Here is a 21,816-nt window from a genome sequence, read left to right as displayed (position 1 = left end):
ATGGTGGTGGCAATTCCATACTTCACAATATGTATATATATATATATATATATATATATATATATATATATATATATATATATATATATATATATATATATATATATACATATATATATATATATATACATATATATATACATATATATATATATATATATACATATATATATATATATACATATATATATATATATATATATATATATATATATATATGTATATATTGTGGTGTCCAGGGAGTTTTTGCACCCACCTGACAGATGGCCAAACAGTTCTCCCTTGGAGGCTTGCAGCCGAGACTCTCGGAGATCATTGCGTGCGCGGGAAAGAAATGGCAGTAAAGGACGGAGGCACACGGGTTGTACTCGACTCACAACAGATTCATGGACACAAGCAAATGAAATAGAACAAATAATTTAATAACAGAAATCAAATTTGTAGAATGACAATAATTCAATGATAATAATGAAAGAAAAACTTGAGGTCATCTAAATATAATTGAGGCACCTCCACACAGACTTAAATACAGACAAGGGCACAGGATAATAAAATAAAAATCTCTCCTTTATCTCGGCACTTAGCTGTGTGCCAGAGATGGTCTTTATGGAAAGTGGAATTGAGGCACATATGTATACGCACTCTCAAAAATGGTGCTCGGCCTCCCTCTCGCAGCGGGACGAACATATGTCATGAAATTCGTGAGCGGGATTCAACACCAAGGCTCACAGAACCCATGCAGCTTTCTCGTGCATCAATCGTCCTCACCAACCCACTGCTTTTCATAATGGCTGCCGTCCCCTTCGGTTACATACACAAGGCTCGGGGCCCATTCCTCATGACCCAACCAAGAGCCAGCATCTTGCTTCACCACACAAGCCAAAATCACCTCACCATGAATACGATAATCGTGCCGTCTTCTTCATGCATCAAAGGAAAGTCATTTTGCTGTGCCCTGATCTTTCACGCCATCTCCAAGCTATGTTCTCATCTCTCGACCGTGTGCATCCTTTACTCTGCACTCAACTCCTCTTCACTCTGGCCTCGTGGGTGCGCTCCCAATCTCTCGCGATTACTGCCCCTGGAACAAACAAAGCACCACCTCTTGGCTTCTTGCTCCCTGATGTCACGCCCATCAATCAGTCTCAGAGGCATGACCTCGGCTGCTGTCACCCTTGGATATGGGGCTTTTTCCCACTTGGTCATGTAGCTTGGTTGCAATGGCCATTGCCGTTACAAAAATGTAATTCTATCATTGCTTGTTTGCAATACAAAAACATAGGGGAAAGTCACAAGGGGGCAATTACAAACTGGGGGACCTTATCCTTCATCTCTATCCAATTAACACTGCACCACCCCACCCCCCCCCCATGTGGTGACAAGCAACAATTAAGCTCACAGTTTCCCTACTTAATTACATCAAGATGCCTCCTACATGTCCACAGGCCAAGCAACTCTATACGATACTATCTTTCCTATGAAACTCTTTCATCTACCCACAAACATAACACTGCCCCCTCCCCAGGACAGTAGCTCCTGCAAGGTTCAATGCAGGTGCTACAATTCCAGCCTTACCACTTCTTATCAACTCACACCGAATTAGCTGATGAAATAAATTAGAAGGGGCTGTGTGAAGTGAGCCGTAGCTAACTTACCTATCCTTCTTAACATTCTACCCCCTAAAACACAACAATTCAAATATTTGCAAAACTCTTGGTTCCTCATGCCTAACTCCTGGGGTAGGTAGAAAATGTCAGAAAACACACAAAAATCTACTATAACAGACAAAACCTGAACCAAAAATACATTTTAACATTTGTACAACCCCTTTCGAGAGACTGTGTTCCCGGGTTGATGCCACAATACCCAACGTTACTTGCGGAGCCATCCTAATTTACCAATTCAAATTTCCACGAGCCCTGTCTCTCTGGTACAGGTGAGTGACATGGATTAAGTGAACCTTCCCTCACACACTTATACATAAACCCAATATAAATCATTCATCCAACCCTGCAAGACCATGGCTTAAATATTATTACACATGTGTGATCCTCAACTGGGCAGCGGGGAGGTACCGTACAACAATATTTGATGGGGGCACTTCCGGTTGTGGTGCCCGCAGTCCAAAAACAAGTCACCTGACTTACGACTTCTTTGCCCCCACCCCCCCTCAACTATTCAACTATTCGGTCCCTGAGAGCCAAACAGCTCTTTTGCTGGACGTCCCGTCGGGGAGGGTCTCCACACATCCAGGCTCTCAAGGCCTCATATGGATCGCCAAGGGTCTCTTTACTGCTGTTCGCCCAACCAGATCTCCCCAGCGATGGGTCCCCATTTCCAGACACCACCAGCTGCCAGAGACAAATGACCTCAGAGGGAGACGCAGTCACCGCTCCTCCAGAGCTTGATCCATTTATACGGACCCATATATCTTCCCTACCCACACAATCCAACATCTCATTTCCTTCCCCGTTGGCATTCAATTTTCAAACAATGCAATGCAAAATGGTGATCGTGTTCCTCCACTGTCATGGCCTGCTTACATGTTATAATCCACATTCATTCTCCAAACACAATTCAATTCTTTACACGTAACAGATACCAACATCACAAGACAATTCTGGTTTCCAAACCAATCCCTTTACTGACTATTGAGTCACTCTCACTTGCTCTCATCCTAATTACCAATGTCCCAATTTCTTGCAAAACTGAACCCTTGGGACAGTTAGCATCGGAGCACTTTACCCTAAGTGTAAGTAATCACAGGTTGGTTGGGTCTAAAAGTGTCATCCACCCCTTATCAATTTTTGTTGCACCTTTAAATCCACCCCTATGGATTCGTTGCTTTCAATCTCCCTGGGTTCCAAACCTTTTACCTTTTCTTTCTTCTAAGTTTGCCTATTATTCCAAAATCTTGAAGAGCACCCTGGTTAATGATTGGGTGTAATTGCAGACTTCAAGCACATCCTTGATCAGGAGATGTCAGAAAATCAAATCAGTCACACGAACTGTCTCCAAACATTCTTGCGAGAGGCAGCAGGATCTATGCTTGCACCCCACTCCAGGATCTGGTGGACCCAAATTTCTCTCATTCTCTGTCAGAAGCCTGTATCCTCCTCCGGAATGTGGTATTCCTGGAGTTCTCTCATCCTGTCCCATTCGATGCCTAAATCCTCCTCTGGGATCTGGTAGGCCTTGAGTTCTCTGGTCCATTCCGAGAAGCCTGTATCCCCCTCCAGGATCTGGTAAACCGAGAGTTCTCACATCCTGTTCCGATTGATGCCTACATCCTCCTCTCGGAAAAACTGTGGCCACAGCTAAAATCCAGGCAGACATTGCCACAGCCCAACAGACACAGCCACAACTGCACCTCCTGTGTGCGCCAGGCCAAAGGCGGAACAAGGCCACAACCGGTTGACACATAGCCAGCATGAAGATAACTCCAGGCACATTCGGATGCCGGCAACCGCACTCGTCCATCCACGATGGACAAAAGCCAGACAAACAGCCACCATTGTTAACACGACCGCCATCACCTGACCTTGGGCTGTTACACTCGTCTGCTCGGCTGCCTGCCATGAGAGTTGGAGTGAGTTGAGATGTGTTTTGGCCTCGTGCAGCTCTTGCTCTAGCTTCTCTGTTTGAATCCCCTGTTCCTTTTCTTTCTGTTTGCCTTTTTTTTCCAGCTTCGACTTTCTTCATGTTGACGTCTCTTCATCACCTTCTTGGCTTCACTCTTGAATGACTGCAGTTCAGTACTCAATGCCCTGTTCTCCTGATGTAAGCTCTCTATCAACAGATCTTTTTCATTGGGTCCTTCTGTAATGATGGGTTCTGGAATCAACAAAGGCTGTGGTTCTGGCTCCAGTTCAAGCTCTGTCTCTTCCTCACCTGGAATCATCACTACTGCACTCACATACTCAACCAGTGCAGATGCCCTCATTTCCGGCCCCTGCTTCCCATCACACCACAGTTGCTCCTCCATGGGACAGGACACTCGGAGACTCGGATCTGTTATGACCTGGGTAAGAGGTGCCAGACAACACTGCCCAGACTGTGTCATGGAGACAGTGCATGATAGATCCAACGATGCGAAACCTGCTTCAAAACGGCTGCGCTCACTGTCCTTATAGGCAAACAGCTCCACTGTCAGCTGAAAAACAGCACCAATGCCACTCTCTCCTGGAGCGCCAAGTTCCCAGTCCATATAGCTCAGTCAGGTGTAAGAACCGGCCACCCAATGTGGCAGTCAACTTTTCTTATGTTCAACATGATATAGATGGCCAAAAGCCAAACACTATGATCATGACGGTGGTTCCACACGTGACCAAACTCCCCCAGCCGAGCAACTTGAAGTGAGGAATCCTGCAGAACATTGTGGTGTCCACCCCAAAAAAGCTTGTGGAGTAAATTGTAGAACTTCCAGCTGAGAACAGTTGCTGCAAAAGGAGAAAGTGCCTGCTGCATTCCAGACGGTGTTGGCACCTTATTATCGGTGGGTGGCCAAGATGCAAATGCAGATCAGTTTCTCTTCCAAACCTGCACTTGACTCACTGTGGCCAAATTCAAGATGAGCCTTCTGCTCAACCAACAGGAAACTACCATCACTGCAACTCTCCTCCTCTACATGGCCTACAAGTGGTTTAAATATTGACTCCGCCAAATCTGCTCAACCATGTTCAGCAACATTCCCAATGTCAAAGTGCAGCATGTCTAGTTTAACTTCGTACGAGTCAGTCAGACCTAGCATGGTCTCAACAGAACTGTCAATGTCACCATTGAGAATAACATAAACTTTTCGTTCTATCACCTCTCCCTTGATAGTGTTGTCCCAACTGTTCAGCTGCTCCTGTAACATCTCATCCATCCTTTCCCCAGTCAATTGCAGCTCCCATAAGCCTTTATCAGCTAACACCAGCTCTTGTTCTGTTACAAGAGTTTCCAACTTTTGCACTACACCGCCACCCTGGAGCATGTGCCAGAGCAGCACGTCGCTGCTTCCACTTTCTGTCGGTATTACAGGTGCCTCCGGCTGGCCATCCTCCAGGCAGATGCCTGGCCCATGCCCATCTCCTTGAGATGCCGATCAACCTGCTGCAACCATGAGGTACGTGGTCGACCCATTGGCCACCTCCACTCACGAGGCTCCCTCGCTGAGAGAATCTGGTGAGCAGGATCAGCATCAGGAAAATGAGTCACACCTCCATACAGCCACAGCTGATGCTCACGGACTATGCAGGTGACAAATCTAATTTCAGTTTCTCTCTGGAACTGCTCATTGGACGCAAAGTCTGACCAGCAATAGCCAAGGATTCTCCGAAGAGACCTGGTACCAAAGGAATTAAGTCTCTTTCTCAGATCCTTGGTCAGAGTCAAAGTCTCTTAGGGATTATTCTGGAAAAAGATGACAGTTCGTACCTTCCTCTCCAAGCACGAAACATCTGCTCTGGCATTCAAGGCAAGGTGATTAAGGATTACCCTTCTCTGATGTGGCAATGCTGCAGACAACTTTGTCGTAAAGATAATGCTGCTCTTCCAATCGCTGAATCCTGCTCCTTCCTCCCTGCTCCCCCCTCCCCCTTCCCCTCTCTACCCCTTCCCTCCTCCCCACTCCAACAGCACCATCATCATCATCATCATCATCATCATCATCATCATCATCATCATCATCATCATCATCATCATCTTGAGCTAAGTATTGTGGTTTATATTTGCTGTAACCACTGTATATTGTTAAGATGTGGAGTTCGAGATAGTACTGTAAAGCTGATATATTTCACATCAGCAAACTCTGAGGGTATGAGGAGAGAGTTAGGTCCTTCAGATTTGGAAAGGCTAACTCGAGGGTAGTCTGCCTCAGAGAAATGGTCAACCTTAAAGGATAGACTGTGTGGAATGCTGAGTAGGTATATTCCAGTGAGGTGTAAAGAAGGGTCTCTGCATTCCCACATCAAAGAGGGTCTCTGCATTCCCACATCAAAGAGGGTCTCTACATTCCCACATCAAAGAGGGTCTCTACATTCCCACATCAAAGAGGGTCTCTACATTCCCACATCAAAGAGGGTCTCTACATTCCCACATCAAAGAGGGTCTCTACATTCCCACATCAAAGAGGGTCTCTACATTCCCATCTCAAAGTGAAGTGAGGTGCAGTGCATATGCTGAGAATGTGGAAGTGCATCCGTTGAAGTGATGGAAATGATGAACCGTGTCCAATGAACTAATGGGGAAATTTTAAAATGTATCCAATTATTGGCCGAAGAAAGGCTCTGTGTTCTTATGAGAAAAATGTTCTTTATTAATTCGGGTATAAGTGTTGAGAATATTTTAATTAATGTGTTTAATGAATAGAGATGAAACCACATGTACTAATTTCCAACACGTCATGCAATGCAATGTTCTTTACTTCGTTATTTTGTTCCTTTTTTTCAATGAGTTTCAAGGAATTTTTTTTACAAACCCATTTTCTAAAATTTATTATTATTATTTTTAATGAATTTGCTCTTTTTGTGCATTCTTTCAATGTGAATCTGCATTATTTTTCTCAACATATTCGACGTTTGCCTGGTGGTGGCTTAGCGATTAAAGGTGACTGGCTTAAGATCTCAGGCTCTTGATTTTGAGCCGCTGTCGTTCTGTCAAATAACACCAGGTGGGTTGACTCAACCTGTCATCCTTCCGAGGTCAGCAAAATGAGTATGTACCCGTTTACTGGGAAGAATGAGCCATTCAAGTATCCTACGTCAGAATGGAGACCCATCCCCGAGCCAATGGAAAACTACCTGGTTAGGGTGGAATTTGTAAAATTTCCAGTAGTGGGGATAAAACTGACAGACATTATATTATGGCAAACCTTACTCCATCTGTGCTACACAATTTAAACAGTCAAGATGATCAATAAGTTACTTATGTACTGAAACAATTTCTTTCAAAAAAATCCTGAGGAGTCACACGTTTGCCAAATCTCCCATCATGCATAACGCATTAATTTTGTTATTTCTGATTGTTACAACTAACAAGCTAGACATAACAATTGCGACATGAAGCTGAGATGTCACATTACAATTAAAATTCACCTGGTTGGAGTCATTTGTAGGTTCTGCCAGGAGCCTCTTGCACTGATGTGTGATATGGAACAAATGTTCTTACAATTCAAGATCAAGAAATAACAACGACACTTCCTCCGGTTTCTCTGGTGGGATGACTTTCAAAGTGAACCAGTTAAATACCTGATGAATGTCCATATTTTCGCTGCCAAGTCCTCTCCTGGTTGTGCGAACTTCGGCTTAAAACAGACAGCAACGAGGCTGAATTTGCATCAAACGCTGCAAATTTTGTCCGATGTAACTCCTATGTGGATGACGGCCTCACATCAGTTGCTTCTGTTGGCGAAGCCGTCAACCTTATCAATAACACCATGTTTATGTACCTACAGGGAGGCCTGAGATTGCACAAGTTCGTTCCAAATTCAAAATACGTCTTGGCTGCCATTCCGTCCCAAGATCAGGCAAAGGGATTTCGACATCTCAATCTGATGCACGATGCACTGCCGTTGGAAAGAGCTTTGGGTATCCATTGGTGCAGTGATACTTTCCAGTTTCAGATCAATCTTAAAGACGAAGCACTCACGAGATTAGGTGTCTTATTGACAGTGTGTTCGATATATGACCCTTTAGGATTTGAAGCTCCTGTTGTCCTAGTAAGTAAACAGATATTACAAGAGCGATGCAAATAACGGTTGTACTGGGACATTGCACTTCCACAATCTCTTCGACCATGATGGGAATGATGGAGAAACATCCTCTTCCTTTTAGACTCACTGTGGAACAAAAGCTTCAAAGCCGACCAACCCTGGAGAAGTCAGAAATGCTGAACTCCATCATTTCTCCGATGCCAGCGAGAGTGGATATTGACAATGTTCATATTTAGGACTGGTGGACAAACATCAACAAGTCCATTGCTCTCTTGTAATTGGAAAAGCTTGAGCAGCACCTTTAAAAATTATGACAGTTCCAAGATTCGAGTTGACAGCAGCATTAGTGTCAGACAAAGTAAGCGAACTCTTGGCCAAGGAGATTGAGATTGAGAATGTATCCAAAATCTACTGGACTGACAGTAAGGTCATACTGGGATACATCGCCAATGAAGCAAAGTGATTTCACAAACATAGTTCAAAAGATATGGAATCACACAAATCCTGCACAATGGAAATACGTACAGATCAATCAAAATCCTGCAGATGAAGTGTCACGAGGTCTTTGCGTGGAGGAATTTTTGAACAAATCCAAGTGGCTTACTGAACCAGATTTCTTGTGGAACTCCAAAGTTTCGGCAAGTCTGTTTGATGACACAGAGCTTCTACTTGATAATAAAGCCCCAGAGGTAAAACGAGCTTATTTCTCTGCATTACGAGTACATGATTTTCCCAGCTGTGATGATATATTGGAACGTATTGAATACTTTTCAAATTGGCATATAACCAGAGGAGCAATAGCAGGCTGCCTCCGATTTAAAACTATTCCACAAGCACGTTCAAACCGCCACAGGATGGACCAGAATTAAGATGAATCGACTATTTCGACAAGCAATATGCTCCTTGTTCAAGAACTACAGAAAGTAGAATCAGAGATAATCAAGCTGGTCCAAAGCACATCGTTTTCTGAAGAAATTAAGTTTTTCTCTAGCACAAAGTTTGGCACTTGCCAATGCTGATAAGAGGCAGATGGCTTCGATACGAAAACAAGCACTTCATTGAAATAGCACTACACTACATCAACTCTATCCTTACCTTGATGATTTCGGAGTGATTAGAGTTGGTCGGTGTCTGAAGCTAACCAATTGTGAGCATGATCTACAGCACCCAGTAATCCTTCCATGACACAATCACATCACGACTTTGATCATTTGACATTTTCTTGAACAAGCTGCTCATCAATGTCATAGAATAACCAACAAAGAGATCCAAACAAGTGGTTTTTGGATTGTTGGAATGAACTTGGCAGTTTCAAGTTACATTTCAAAATGTGCACCATGTCAAAGACTGTGAGCTTCAGCTCAATAACAAAATTTGGCTGACTTGCCCTCAGATAGCATAAACCCTGCCCCCACCATTCACATACTGTGCTGTTGATTTATTTGGTAGATTAAAGACAGACAGAAGGAGCTTTTTATTCTTGCATATGGCAGCTGGGCTGCCAGGTAGCTATCATTTTGTTGGGGCACAAGTATACCACTGATGCTATGCCCCTATATCAGTACACTGGTACTCGTTTCACTGACTGCAGAAGGATGACAGGCTGCGTCAACACCACCTGGTGTAAATTCCGGGCCAACAGGGATCGAACTCAGGAGCTTAAGATCCCAAGCCAGCTACTCTAACCACTAAGCCAACACCAGTCTTTTGTAAGGAGCTGAAGAAATATGGAGTCCTGTTCACATGTATGGCATCCAGAGCCATTCACATTGAAGTTTCCAACTCCATAGAGACAAATGCCTTTATAAATGCCCTTTGTTATTTTATTGCTATTCGAGGCCCAATATGCCAACTTCAATCATACCGAGGCACTAACTTTGTGGGAGCCGATAATTAACTTTCGAGAGCATGGTCTGAAATAAATCACGGCTTTATCAATAAGATGCTCTTGACAAAGAACTTTGATTATTTCAAGTTCAAGGTGAACATCCCTTCAGTAGTCACATGGGTGGTGTCCAAGGGCAGCAGATCCGAACAATATGGAGCGTGATTGCGACTTTGATACATCAAGACAGGAGGCAACTTGACGATGAGCTGCTGAGGACGCTGACGTGTGAAGCCACGGCCATTGTGAATCATCGCTCCCTGACAGTTGACAACTTGAAAGATCCGTCACTGTAGTTTCCTCATTACCCAACCAGTTGTTGACACTGAAGTCTCCAGTTATAATGCCACGTCCAGCCCTCCAAGTATCTTACAAGATGCCAATGTGTCTTCCCACAAGCGATGGAGAAGAGTTCAGTACCTGGCAAACCAGTTTTGGATGAGATGAAAGAAGGAATACCTTCAGAGCATAACTTCAAGACAAAAATGGAATACTCCTCGTTGTAACTCACAGATTGGGGATGTGGTACTGATGAAAGACAAAAACCTGGCACCTCACCACTGTTAGTTGGGTCAAGTTACAGAGGCCTATCTCGATGAAGATGTGCATGTTCAAAAGGTTAGGCTGACCATCGGCAACAGATCACTGAATGCGAAAGGTCTTCCTCTTCATCCATCAGTCTCACTTGAACGCCCAATACACAAGCTTGTTCTAATCTTTGAAAAAGATCGCCATAATTTAGTATAACGTTTATGTTAGAAATTAGAGAAGCTAATTTGAGGAGGCATGTAATGCCAGTCATGCCATTTGTTGGTGAGTGAAGAAGTTATTATCCTTTGAGCCATATGTCTTTTAGTTTAAACATTCTGATCGGATATCTGGGTGGAGCTAGTCTGATGGGATATTCTAGGCGAAGCTGGTCTGATTGGATGTCAGGGTTGTGCTAGTTGGGTGGATGTTGTGGGCAAAGCTAGTCTGATCGGATGTCTGGGCGGAGCTAGTTGGGTGGATGTTCTGGGCGAAGCTAGTCTGATCGAATGTCTGGGTGGAGCTAGTTTTGTGGATGTTCTGGGCGAAGCTAGTCTAATTTGATCTCTGGGTTGAGCTTGTTGGACAGATGTTCTGGGCGAAGCAAGTCTGATCAGATGTCAGGGTTGTGCTAGTTGGGTGGATGTTCTGGGCAAAGCTAGTCTGATCGGATGTCTGGGCGGAGCTAGTTGGGTGGATGTTATGGGTGAAGCTGGTCTCATTGGATGTCGAGGTGGAGCTAGTTGAGCGGATGTTCTGGGCAAAGCTAGTCTGATCGGATGTCTGGGCAGAGCTAGTTGGGTGGATGTTATGGGTGAAGCTGGTCTAATTGGATATCTAGGTGGAGCTAGTTGGGCGGATGTTGTGGGTGAAGCTGGTCTGATTGGAAGTCTGGGCGGAGCTAGTTGGACGGATGGTCTGGGCGAAGCTAGTCTGATCTGATGTCAGGGTGGAGATAGTTGGGTGGATGTTCTGGGCAAAGCTAGTTATGTGGATGTTCTGGGCGAAGCTAATCTAATTTGATGTCTGGGTTGAGCTAGTTGGACAGATGTTCTGGGCGAGGCAAGTCTGATCAGATGTCTGGGTGGAGCTAGTTGGGTGGATGTTCTGGGTGAAGCTGGTCTGATTGGATGTCTGGGCAGAGCTAGTTATGTGGATCTTCTGGGTGAAGCTGGTCTAATTGGATGTCTGGGCAGAGCTAGTTGGGCAGATGTTCTGGATGGAGCTATCCGGGAGGTTGTTCGTTGCGGAGCTTCTTACGCTGTGACTAGCTCAATACAAAGCATAAAAGCTTATGGAACCCTGTGAAGCTTAAATCTCAGAGAACCCTGCAAAGCTTACATCATGCTGTGATGCTAATCCTACCATTGCGAAGTGACACTGTGTTGCAATGTGTTCAGATCGAGCTATGAGACCATCGGTTTGGAGAGGCCTTTTCTGCGAGCTAAGCTCTGTTCTTCATAGAAGCGCTTTCCATTGAGACAAGAGGGCGACAAATATTTCACCTAGTCTTACTCGGAGTCTTATCCTTTGGGAGGTTTTTGGAGCTTTGGATTACGAATACACAGTCGAAGGCTTCTATATGAAGACAACTCATTTGTTTCTGCGTCCGATTACCTTCAAACAGGCAACGAAAACCCGAGTGGCAGATAAACGCTTGCTGTCGCTGTAATAATCTTGGAACTATTAAACTCTTCATATATACATTCAAAACTTATTACCCCTTAACTCAAACTTTGACAGAAAGTTTTAGTGCCAGAAGCCAGATAAAAAATTCAAATTGATAAACTTACCGATTTCCCCAAAAGGCTGGATCATTCTGACAGAACAGTTTGGTATGGTGGGAGACGGTTTTCTCCTTCCTCTTCTTTCCTGAAGGGTTGACCTCAGTGCTGTGGTGTCCCTCTTTAATCGCCAATTCTGGATATTTCTCAGCTTGGAAAGTGTCAAGGTTAGGCCTGTTAATTGAAATAAACACCATGCCATTGAATATGCGACATGTATTCGGCTTTTCTGATCAGTCAGAATAAGGTTCATCACAATGAAGACACGTTCACATTCAGCAATGGACACAGGAATTACCCCAATAGTGGTGACCAGGTGCTGCAGGGCATCTGCCATATTTATTTTGCTCAGCAGGTAACTCGCTTGGTGAATGTTCAGGTTGTTTCTTCTTGGGTTGTTTGAAAAAATCTGAAATTGGTGTTTTCTGTCTCGTCTTTTTGATATTTTTTTTTTCGTCTTCATCTTTTTTCCTGTATATGCATATTCCTGTATGTGCACCATAAAAAACTTATAGAGCAAGATTGTTCTTTTAATATCGGCTTGAAATAGGTGATGTTTGCCTTCAATTCATCGATCGATGTTGGATGTTCCTTATGAGCTTTGCCCTTCAGAAATCCCCATAGGAAGAAATCTGCTGGAGTTAAATCTGCCAAATCAAAGCGTGCCTCATCTGTCATGATGACCTCGTTTGTGAAGTTGGCATGCTCATTGCATTAAAAAAATTTTTTTGAATGCTCATTGCATTTAAAGTGTTCCATCATTAAAAGATTTCAAGTATTATCTGTAAAACAAAGAAAACAATAATTAGTTATGCCAAGACTGCTTCCGGCTAGAAAGATTGCAAATGTGTCAGATATAAATGCCCCAACATGTACAACCGAACTTCATGATCTGGATACTATGGTGTCCTGCTGATGTTGTACTGTTTGTGTGGTTAAAACAATATTTTAAAAATTAGCTCACTCAAAAATGATGCAGCGTACATTTATTTATTTATATACATCAGACATTAAATTTTTCACTCATTAAATCACCATAAATACAAAATATTTTGATGGGGGTGGGGTTAAATTTATCCTGCTGGGCGATGGCAATTTAAAGTGCAGTGCCAGGTTTAAAAGAAAAAAAGGTGAGCCAGGGAAATTCGGCTGGTGAAACTGAAATGAAATGGTCCAGCTGGTGAAGGCTAGTGACGATCTGCTGTCGCAGACATTTAAAACGATGGATGAAATCAACAGGACGTTCCTCGATGGTGTGAATGAAACTAAATTACTAATACAAGTGGTACTAATATATGTACCTAATGTGAGAGTGTGGGTATGATAATTGTCTAAAAAAAAATGGAGGTGGAAGACTGGTTGGTGGAGAGCAAATTAGAATGTCGAGAAGAACATGTGTTGAAAAACAGCTGGTGGAGATATCATTCAGGACTCAAACAGATTAATAATTTCTGAGTTCAGATGTCAAGGTTGGATAATTAAAACGTCAGATCCAAAAAGATGATTTACAAGAAACTTCAACACAAGAGGACTCGGCTTAAAACCCGCTCAAGCCTGCACAATCCTGCCAACATACAAGTCCCTCCCTTTTCTCACTACTTCTAAACACAATCCAACTCAATTTTAAATATATCCACTGTTTCTGTTGTAACTAATTTACAGGGTGACTACACCGTGCATTTCTTCTCTGGGTGAAAGACTCTGGCCTTCAGGTCAGGTCAGGTATGCGAGCATGCGCTGGAGAAACACGTTGCTGTGTCTGCTTCCCGCTCCCTCCAGGGGCCTCCATCTAGCCATCCCCCAGGCAGTTATCTGGCCCATCCCCATCTCCTTGAGATGCCGATCAACCTGCTGCAACCATGAGGCACGTGGTCGGCTCATTGGCATCCTCCATTCACGAGGCTCCTCGCTGAGAGAATGTGGTGAGCAGGATCCGTGTCAGGAAAATGAGTCACATGTCCAGACAACCGCAACTGATGCTCACGGACGATGCAGGTAACAAATCAAATTTCAGTTTCTCTCAGGAATTGCTTATTGGACACAAAGTCTGAGCAGCAATAGCCAAGGATTCTCCGAAGAGACCTGGTACCAAAGAAATTAAGTCTCTGTCTCATCCCTGGTCAGAGTCGAAGTCTCACATCCATAGAGCAAGATTAGAAGCACCAAGTAGCTGAAGACTCGGACTTTCATCCTCCCGCACAGGCACCGACAGCACCACACCCCATGATCCAGTGAATTAATGACTCCTCAGGCCCAACCTAGACATCTATTGGCCTCTCGCTCACAGCCAGCAGAGACATGAATATCACTACCAAGGTAAGTGAATTTCTCTGTGACCTCAACATCCTCACCACAAACAGGTACAGACAAGATAGCAGCATCCAAGATGTGAGTGAAAGGCTGGATCTCAGTTTTGACCCAGGAAATCCGTAATCCCAGCAGCTCCGGCTCCTCATGCAGCACCTCGAGGGCCCCCAAAAGGATATTTAAAGTCCACACAAAGATCACTGTATTATCTGCGAAATCAAGGTCAGAGATCTTGACATTCCCAAAACGATGCACCGCAGCTTGATCTCTCTGACATCCTCCCCAGAATCCAGTCCATACAAGTGCTGAAAAGTGTGGGGGATCAGTAAACACCCCTGACAAACTGCAGTACCAACTGAAAATAAGTCAGTAATGGTATCACCACATCTCACAGCACTCTCAGTACCAAAGTAGAGTTCAGACATCAGATCGATCAGTTTTGGTGGCACCCCACGAAGACCAACAATCCTCCAGAGGGCATCCCGATTCACTGAATCAAACGCTTTGGAGAGATCAACATAGGCTGCAAGTAGCCCCTGTCGAAACTCTCGTCTGCGCTCGGTGGGGAACCACAGGGCAAGGATACGGTAAATCATTCACCTCTTTGGTGTAAAGCCTGACTGCCCTGGGTGCTGGTGCTCAAGCAGATGGTGGCACACCCTTTCAAATTTACCAAAGCAAAGACATTGCCTGGCATTGAGAGCAGCATCTCCACTCGGTAATTGTTGCAGTCCTGGGGATCACCCTTCCCTTTCAAGAGAGAGACAACAAGGCCCTTCTTCCAGTCAGTTGGGATGATGCCTGTGTTCCAGGCAGAGCACAGAACAGCATGCAATGACATGAGTACAGCAATTCCACCAGCCTTGAGATGTTCAGTATGGATGCCACAGATACCAGGAGATTTACCTCCTCCGTTCAGCGTGAACGAAGGACCGTTCACCGCAGTCTGTTTCCACAAATGAGGGTGGATTACATTTGACTGGAGGGTCGACAATAGGGATAGTACCACCTCTGACATCCAACTCAATATCTGGTGGATCAGCCTGGTACAGCCACTCAAAGAAACCGGCTCAGCTGGGCTTCATTTTGGACTCCTCTGTCAAGAGCCCACCACCCTTCTTTACAACAGCAGTACACTGATGGATGGGCTTGGAGGACTGCAATGTGCGAATTCCCATGTAAGCAGGATGAGAATCAATTGACCATAGGTGATGCTCTACCCCCTCTCAGATTTGTTGCACATAAGCCTTCTTGTCCACCCTCAGTGCACATAGGGTTTTAAGTCTCAACTCCCTGAACAGCTTAGCTCTCCCATTAAGTCTAGCCGTGCAACTCTGGTCAATGGTATCCAGTGCTGCTTGAGAGACAAAATTCCTCTTTGCCCTTCCACGAGATCCAATACATCCACCGGCAACGTCAAGTGTGGAGGTCTTGAAGGCACTCCACAACTCTTTAAGATTCCCCAAAGCACCCTGACCACCAAATCTCCACTCAGGCTGTATGCAAACTCCTCAGCTGCCCTCTCATCCTTGAGTTTGCTGACATCCAGCCTAGGCTGGGATGGTACCATTCTCCTGGATTTAAGCTGCAACTTCAGAGTTGCAACAACAAGCCTGTGGTCGGTATTGAGGAACTGAGCACTCTGGTACACCCTGCAATCCTGGATCATCCTCCAGCGAACATCAATGAGCACATGGTCAGTCTCCTTTGCCACATCACCAGCGTTGGAATACATTGAAATCCCCCAAGATAAGAAGAGTATCTCACCTGGGGCATTGATCAACCACAGACTTGAGCGTGGCATAAAATGCGTCCTTCATGGTGAGATCACTAGCCTCAGTCAGAGCATATACAGAGACAAATCCTTCGTCTCATCATACGCTCGTTGACCGGTGTTACCTCAATTATCATTGGAGTCAGTTTATTGGACACAACGACAGCAACTCCTTGGGCATGATAACTATCAGAGTGACCAGTCCAATAGTAGGTGTAACCACCCGCCATGATCTCGCCACTATCCAGTCTCTGAACTTCAGAGAATGCTGTAATTCCAATGTTCAAACGCTTGAGCTCAGATGAGAACAGAGACAGGTGATCGCCCAAACGGACAGCCTCAGCTTTATCCAAGGAGACCACCATCTGGTGGATGACACCTCAGCACCACCCCGACAAACACTACTGCAATCTGACCCAGACACCATGTGGTTTTCCTCCTATCATCAAAGAGTGGGAGTCTTAAAGGCTTTGCTCCAATCCCATCATCCGGTGAGCTGCCCTGCGACGGGCAACTGCACAGGAGGTACTTCCACAAAGTGGGTTTTCAGATTTTCTTTTCGTTTTTCTTGTGTTTTGCGGAGTGAAGGGTTTTACGGTGGCCGGAGTGCAAATCCTACCACCAATCTCCTAAAAAACAGTCGGCCAACTGCAGGAGGACATCCGCAGACACAGATGGGCACTAAATAATCTGGCCTTACTCCTGTCCTAACTCTCCTCTTCTTTACTCTGAAACTGCACCCCTGATCCTGTCACTGTCCATTATAATTAATGAAAAACTATTCTTCGGTTATTTTTTATATACCCTTCATTATCTTAAACATTTGATCTATGATGGGTGTGGAAACAATAAGTGCAGAAGAGTAGTTCAGTTTAATAGAAAGTGATAAGACCTGGGGCCATAGCCTGGAGGTAGAGGAGAGTTAGGACAGTATTAAAGCAGGGTCTTTCACTCAAAGAGTGGTTAATGTGAGGAATGGTCTCCCTGAAAAGGTAGTGACAGCAGAAAGAGTGGATTGGTTAAAATTGGAATTTGATACTGTATGTACATGGGTTAGAGATAGAGGGGCACGGAGATATCGGCAAGAATTGTAAAAAGCTTGCATGTGGATGGGTGTTGGTTTTTGTGGGTTGATGCAGCACACGATGGGCCAAAAGGCCCGCTCCTGCGCCAAACTTCTTTGTGTTTGCTCTTCTTTCTATCAGATCTCCTCACAATCGTTTCCTTTCTCCTGTATATGTATACAGTCCTGTGGCTTTGTCATTCTAGCCCCTCCGGAATCAATCTACATAGTTGCTTTATGCACTACCCAATGGCAACTGTCCTTGCTTAAATGTGGTAACTCAGGGTGGGGGGGGGGGAGTATTCCATTCCAAACATCTCCTCTATTCCTGCTCAAAGCACACACAAACACCCACACCCACGCACAAACACACACACTAACTTAATGATACTACCACGGAAATGAAGGGGGGAAAGAGATAACAGGGAAGCATTGAAGGGGAGGAGATGGAGTGCCAGCAACGTTGGAGAGGATATGTCGATGGGTCTTGGATGAGACAATTATTTCTACAATACTTATGTTTCTACTCGTTTTAGTATCGGCCTCATTTTAAATTCTGCTTCTGTTTTTGTATTTGCAATAGTGCAATTGCACAGAAGGTAATTAACCTCCATCGAAGATCGGAGGTTACTGTTTTCACCCCTTTCTGTTTGTTTGTTTGTGAACAGTATTACAGAAAAAACTCCTCGACGGATTTCGACGAAACTTGGTGGGGGGGGGGGGTTAGGTATGGTCCAAGGATCATGCTGTTAGATGTTGGACTTGGTCCAAAATCCAATATGGCCGCTATGGCGGCCATTTTGAAAAAATATTTGAATTTTTTTTTGCATTTCTATATGTTTTAAGTGATTTCCAACCCCCCCCCACCACCCCAAAAAAAGTTCGAGAAAAAAAAATTTTGCAACTTTTTTTTCAACAAAATTCCGATTTTTTTGGCATTTCGACATGTTATAAGTGATTTCCAACAAAAAACATGCCAAAATTATAATTGCGGCTGATTTTGGAACTTCAGGTGGATATACCCACGTAAAATCAATTTCTGTCTCAAGAACGTAAAATCAATTTCTGTCTCAAGGAATCGAGTTATGACGAATGAATTGAGTATGTAAAAGTTAAAAGTAAAAGGGAAAGTTGCAAACTATAAGTCTGTGAGCACTGTTGACGTCAAATTGAATAAATGGGATATCAGGTTCACTTGAGTGACCTAGCAGTATTGGCGGCGGAGGTTTTGCACTCTACCGAGTGCTACCCCTCAAGTTAACCTCTGCCATCGAAGATGGATGGAGGTTATTGTTTTCACCCCTGTCTGTTTGTTTGTTTGTTTGTGAACAGTATTACGGAAAAACTCCTGGACGGATTTCGACTAAACTTGGTGGGGGGATTAGGTATGGTCCAAGGATCATGCCATTAGATTTTGGACTTGGTCCAAAGTCCAATATGGTCGCCATGGCGGCCATTTTGAAAAAATATTTGAATTTTTCTTTTTGCATTTCTACATGTTTTAAGTGATTTCCAACCAAAAAAAAATTTGTTAGAGAAAAAAAAGAGAAAATTTTGCAACTTTTTTTCAAAAAAAATTCGGTTTTATTTGAAAAATATTTGAATTTTTTTGCATTTCTACATGTTTTAAGTGATTTACAGCCTGGTGTTGGCGCAGTGGTTAGGGCAGTGGCTTGGGATCCAAAAGGTCCTGAGTTCAAACCCCGTTGGGCCACTAAATTAATACACCAGGGGGTTGACTCAGCCTGTCATCCTTCCGAGGTCGGCGAAATGAGTACCAGTATACTGGGCCGGTGTATACCCCCGTTAAAATAGGTGTACCATATCCCTGTGTCGTAAGAGGCGACCAGGGTTGCGTCAGGAAGGGCATCCAGTGTAAAACATGTGCCAAATCACTATGCGGATCATACGGATGATCCGCTGTGGCGACCCCTAACTGGAGCAGCCGAAAGAAGAAGAAGAAGAAGACATGTTTTAAGTGATTTCCAACCCCCCCACCCCCCAAAAAAAATTGTTAGAGGAAAAAAAAATTTGCAACTTTTTTTTCAAAAAAATTTCGATTTTTTTTTTTTGGCATTTCTACATGCACGTCGATCTAGTTTAGTTTATTCAATCGTGGTTCAGTAGAGTCTGATCTGTTTTGACCTACAATGAATAGGATATCAGGTTCACTTAAGTGACCCAGCAGTATTGGCGGCGGAGGTTTTGCACTCTACCGAGTGCTCCCCCTCTAGTTCTGTACTGGTATCATTTGCCATCTTTAGTTGCATATTTGTTGTTTATTTCATCTTATTTGTTGGATTGTTAATTTAAACACCAAAAAAATAGAATTGGCATCATGTGAAGTTATTTTCTCTGTAAAATATGATAACCTTACGAAATTCTGGAAATGAAATGAGAACTGCTTGCTTGGTTGGGGAGTTTGGGAACATCAATTCCATTTGTTCAAATCGAGGAAGGTCGAAAATCGCAAATTGTTTTTGCTTTCAGAGTTAAAGAATGCAAACGTGTACGGCCGTGCACAGATTTGAAATTAAATCAAAACACGTTTCTAAACATGATCTTAAAATTCAATAAATAATTTTCTTATTTGGAGCAGAAAAGTTATGAGTTTCTGAAAAGTTTAAAAGTTTTGAACAAATCTTGTGCAGGTATTGATGCATTGTTTGGTTTAACAAATTACCGGCACTCTCCATAAATATAATGTGTCATCAAAAGAGTTTGTCAATATAATTACAGTACGTATAATGATGTTATTAAGCACAAAACCTCGTTACCGCTTCTTAATGCCATTAGATGCAAACTGATTGTGTTGCTCTCTTCGGTACAAGCTACGGTGGTGTGAATACACTTTACTTGGAGTACATCCCCTTCCAAAGATAGTCTCGAGTCATTGACTTTGCCATACCTCCTTGCTATGGTGAAAACTATTTTATAAGAAAGTTTATGGTATCATTCACCTTTGAAGAGAAGACAAAAAAAACTGATGGAAAGCATTATCGATGCTTTCTTAATGTTTCCATTGGCGGTTATGTTCAAACTCCAGTTCACAAGACCTGCCAAGGTTGTTTGGCGATGTTCGGTGATGCCACCTGAAGGCATCTGAATTCAGAAAGCACATTTCTCAGCAGAGGAACTGCAGGTGCTTTGAATCATAGATGGCTTTCTTCTCTCTAATAGTCTCGAGAACTGCCTGTTCTCGATACTGAAGTGGCAAAGTTTTATATTTTTCAGATTCCATCTTGGGGGAACATGTGTGGCACATGCGCAAGAATATATTGGTTCAATAAGGTACACCTGCTGTCACTTCTGACAGGGTAATAAAGGGGTGGAACAAAGATTCTTTCGTTGGATCGTTGTTGAATGTGCTCGATCATGTCCTGATCTAACAGTTACATTTGGAAGTGCCCTTGGAACTTGGGTGCTGTTATATTCTTTCTGAAAGTAGTGATGTGCTATGTGCAAGAGTATATATTCTCTTTTGTAAATTTACATGCATTGTCATATTCACCGAAGCTGGATAGAGGTTTTGTTTTCACTCCCAACCTTTGAAAGTCTGTTTGTATGTCTGTTAGCAGGATATCTCAAAAAGTTATGGACGGATTATGACAAGATTAAGTGGATGAGTTGGGTATGTGACGAGAACAAGCCAATTCGATTTTTGTTCAGGTCCGAATCCAGATCTGGCCGATCAGTGGGATACTAAACGTAAACTGTTCAGTCTGGTGGAGGTTTATGCTCTTCTGAGTGCCGTTCTACTTTATTTCTGTCACACAGACACACACACTTTAAATTAATAAGAATTATTGAATTACAGTATTATTGAGAAACTGGTTAATTAATGTTATGAAAAGGCTCAACAAGAGACCCTCATGAGTCAGCCAAGCCAACTCTGAAAGACCTAATAAGGCAGGATTGTCAAATGGATTCCTGAACCAGCTTATTAGATTCCCATAAATATTCATGAGCTGTTGAAATAAAGTTCATGAATGTTTATGAACTCCTGATTGGCTTGACCCCAAGGGCACTCTTCAAAGACAGATGTGTGTTTGTTCTTCGGCAAGCTGTAGCCCAACACCCATGTCCGCTGAAATCAGAACTTTGATCTGTTGTCCTCCTCTAATATCCGGTGGCACCTTATCAAGTCAGTCAATTATCAACCTCGCAACTACGCCGCCCCTATCCCGTGTCCCCAACCTTTGAAAGATCGACCAATAATAAATATCATAAGCTTTTACAGCTGAACTCACGAATCTCTCTAAACCCCATCTCCCATGTTATTTATTGGACAAGAAGTCGAGGCTCATGGAAGAGGTGGAATGCAGAACTTTCATCTTCAACAATTTACTCATTGTCGCTGCAATGGAGTATCGACTCTCGATATTTTCGAAATTAACTTCTCCGTGAACATCGATTCATAGAAAATGACGTTATCGTAATTATGTTGGAAATGCAAGGACTGTAGATGTGAAAATACTGTATCGACCACGATACGATGAGAATTATGTTCTCCTTTAGCAATCACCTTATTTTTAACCTTCATCTCAGAAAATCCTGTTGGTCTTTTATTCACCTGGAAGTCCGACCCATGAACAAACACTCACTTAATAACCCGGTTTATAAGGAGCAAGCAGTTTAACAGGAACCTGTTGATAAAGTTCGAGCAAGAAGGGAAAGAAAAGTCATAAAACTCGAGGCTATCCATGGGAGTCCCCAGGGCACCAGGGCATTGAAGGCAATTATATCACATTTGTAGCGATATTTGAACTTAAAAAAACCCGT

The 21,816-nt window shown here is 43.5% G+C and overlaps 1 long non-coding RNA gene across 4 annotated transcripts in view; it reads right to left on the bottom strand.

The window, feature by feature from the left end:
- Positions 1–432: 432 nt before the first annotated feature.
- Positions 433–21,816, bottom strand: part of LOC147021731 (uncharacterized) — a 60,379-nt gene continuing 38,995 nt past the window's right edge. For 2 of the 4 annotated variants that reach the window (XR_015060902.1, XR_015060903.1), the window contains exons 3-4: positions 11,900–12,064; positions 433–1,081 (exon numbers count right to left, since the gene is read on the bottom strand). This is a non-coding gene — a long non-coding RNA (uncharacterized LOC147021731). The remainder of the gene's footprint in view (positions 1,082–11,899; positions 12,065–21,816) is intronic. The other 2 variants (XR_015060904.1, XR_015060905.1) reach the window with 1 other exon arrangement.

The sequence above is a fragment of the Eptatretus burgeri genome, chromosome 8 (assembly GCF_056783735.1).
Source record: "Eptatretus burgeri isolate ZD-2024b chromosome 8, Ebu_testis_v1, whole genome shotgun sequence".
NCBI lineage: Eukaryota > Metazoa > Chordata > Myxini > Myxiniformes > Myxinidae > Eptatretus > Eptatretus burgeri.
Note: the sequence above shows the minus strand (reverse complement) of the source record. Positions and strands in the feature narration are given on the sequence as shown.